At 34.0% G+C, this 1976-nt stretch overlaps 1 long non-coding RNA gene and 1 other non-coding gene across 5 annotated transcripts in view; both read right to left on the reverse strand.

The window, feature by feature from the left end:
• The window catches only part of LOC112512068, a 5021-nt gene extending 3571 nt beyond the window's left edge, over nt 1-1450 (reverse strand). Inside the window, exons 1-3 of one of the 4 annotated variants that reach the window (XR_003069195.1) lie at nt 1321-1450; nt 978-1037; nt 171-892 (exon numbers count right to left, since the gene is read on the reverse strand). This is a non-coding gene — a long non-coding RNA (uncharacterized LOC112512068). Of the gene's footprint in view, nt 1-170; nt 893-977 lie in introns of all 4 variants that reach the window. The other 3 variants (XR_003069196.1, XR_003069194.1, XR_003069197.1) reach the window with 3 other exon arrangements.
• On the reverse strand, nt 804-929 carry LOC112513872. The gene has a single exon (XR_003069337.1). It is a non-coding gene; the product is annotated as a small nucleolar RNA SNORD14 (small nucleolar RNA).
• Nucleotides 1451-1976: the final 526 nt, after the last annotated feature.

Raw genomic sequence — 1976 nt, forward strand, 5'->3', positions numbered from 1 at the left:
ACAAAATTAAGTTCAAAAGTGTCAAATTTATGAAAATGCTCATACAAAATTGAAGACGAATTGCCATGTATGTTTAAGTATTTAGCAAGAATGTTGCATATGTTTTTCAAAACTTGAGTTTCTTGAAAACCCACATGAAAATTGACAAGCCACAAGAAAACAACAAGTACCTTTTTAAGTTCATCTTGGACCTCCGACAACTTTGCAATGGATAGAACAAGCTCATGATTTGCTCAGTATTGTCCTCCATGATTTTCTCTCCAATCTCGGGTTTCTTACCCTTGTCAGCCACCATTTCAGAAACCTGTAATGGAGTGATGAAAGCCCCGAAATGGTTCTTGCTCTGGTGACGGAGATAATTTGTTTGAAAGGAAACAAGAAGTAGGTTGTTTTTTAAAGGGTTGAAACCCTTGAAGCAGACTCCCTAACATGGGTTTGGAGCAGATTTTGCTGGAAGATCTTAAACAAACCAAGTTATTTTCTATGATGTATATACATTAGTAGATTACATTAAAATACTTCTCCAAATCACTATAAATGATCCCTAAAGGAATTAACAAAACATGTGAAATCCGTAAATGAAAGGATAGGGAAACCAAATTCAATCTAACCTAAATTCAAATAAAACCAAAAACCCGAAATGGATAGGGAAATGTGATCGATAATGAAAGCTTACCTGAATGTCAACATACAAAGATGAAGGCTTACCTGAATGCCTTGATTCATCTTCATGATGAATAGAATGGATATATCGTCTATGAAATCATCACTGAGAACCCAATATCAAAACAAATTTCTAAATAAACTTCAGACATCCAAGATATGAGCAAAGCAACATTTTAGCTCTCAAGCCTGGCTAAGGCGAAAGCTCTTAGGCGGCCATTGCAAATGTCTGCGAGAAACAAGCCTTAAGATTGTCATCACCAGTATCAAAAAATAAATCAAAACCAAAACTTCACAAAATTTTTGAAACTCACCCAGAAATCATCAACAACTTGAAAGGAGAAGATTGAGCGAGAGTGGAAGAGAAGAAAACCCTAATGGGTTTAATCAATGGAAGCAGAAACCAAAAATCATAAGAAAAATCCATAACTTGGCACTGGTTTTCCTCTTTGACAGCAGAAACCAAAAATCATAAGAAAAATTGTGCAAAAAAACCAAAAATCAACTAACAAAAGCCATAGATTTAGAGGTTTCAAACCTATTACAATAATACAATGGTTTTAATCAGTTGTCCAAAAGAGGAGCGATTCAAGTGGGCGATTGATTGAGAGTGGGAAAAGAACACAGTAGAGAAGTAGATATTAATGGAGAACTCACCTTGGTGGTTTCAAGAACGTGAATTCCTGCAATTGGAGAAGAAATCGTTACCCTGGGAGAAGGAATCGACGGTTTGGGAGCAGGAATCGATTTCTTGGAGAGGAAATTGGGAGTAGAAAAAGTACCCAATAGAGAAGTAGAGATTAATGGAGAACCCACCTTGATGGTTTGAAGTAGAGATTAAACGGAGAATTCCGTATTCTTGGGGAGAGAAATTGGGATTTATGTTGGCGATAAATAAGATAGAGTTTTGATTTGAACGGTTTAGGGATCGCTTTAATACGTTGTACCATTAGCAATAGAGGTTGTTTTTAAGTAATTTGGCTTTAGTAGGTTGTATTATATGCTTAAAAAGTTGTTTTTTAGAATTTTAAGAGTTTTTAAAAGTTTTAGCCAAATGCTTTATAAGATAGTATAGATATATAAAACATTTGGCTAAAACTCTTAAAACTCTTAAAAACTCTTAAAACTCTTAAACTCGTTCATCCCTAAATGATTTCATCCCTAAATGATTTCATCCCTATCCGATTTCATCCCATATCTGAATTCATGTAACTAACTGCAGATAAACACAATCAAATACATGATAAACATCTCATTTTAAATATAAAAAATCTAAAATATAATTAGTATAATCATTAAATTCTAACAGAATA

This window comes from Cynara cardunculus, assembly GCF_001531365.2.
Source record: "Cynara cardunculus var. scolymus isolate 2C chromosome LG 5, CcrdV1, whole genome shotgun sequence".
NCBI lineage: Eukaryota > Viridiplantae > Streptophyta > Magnoliopsida > Asterales > Asteraceae > Cynara > Cynara cardunculus.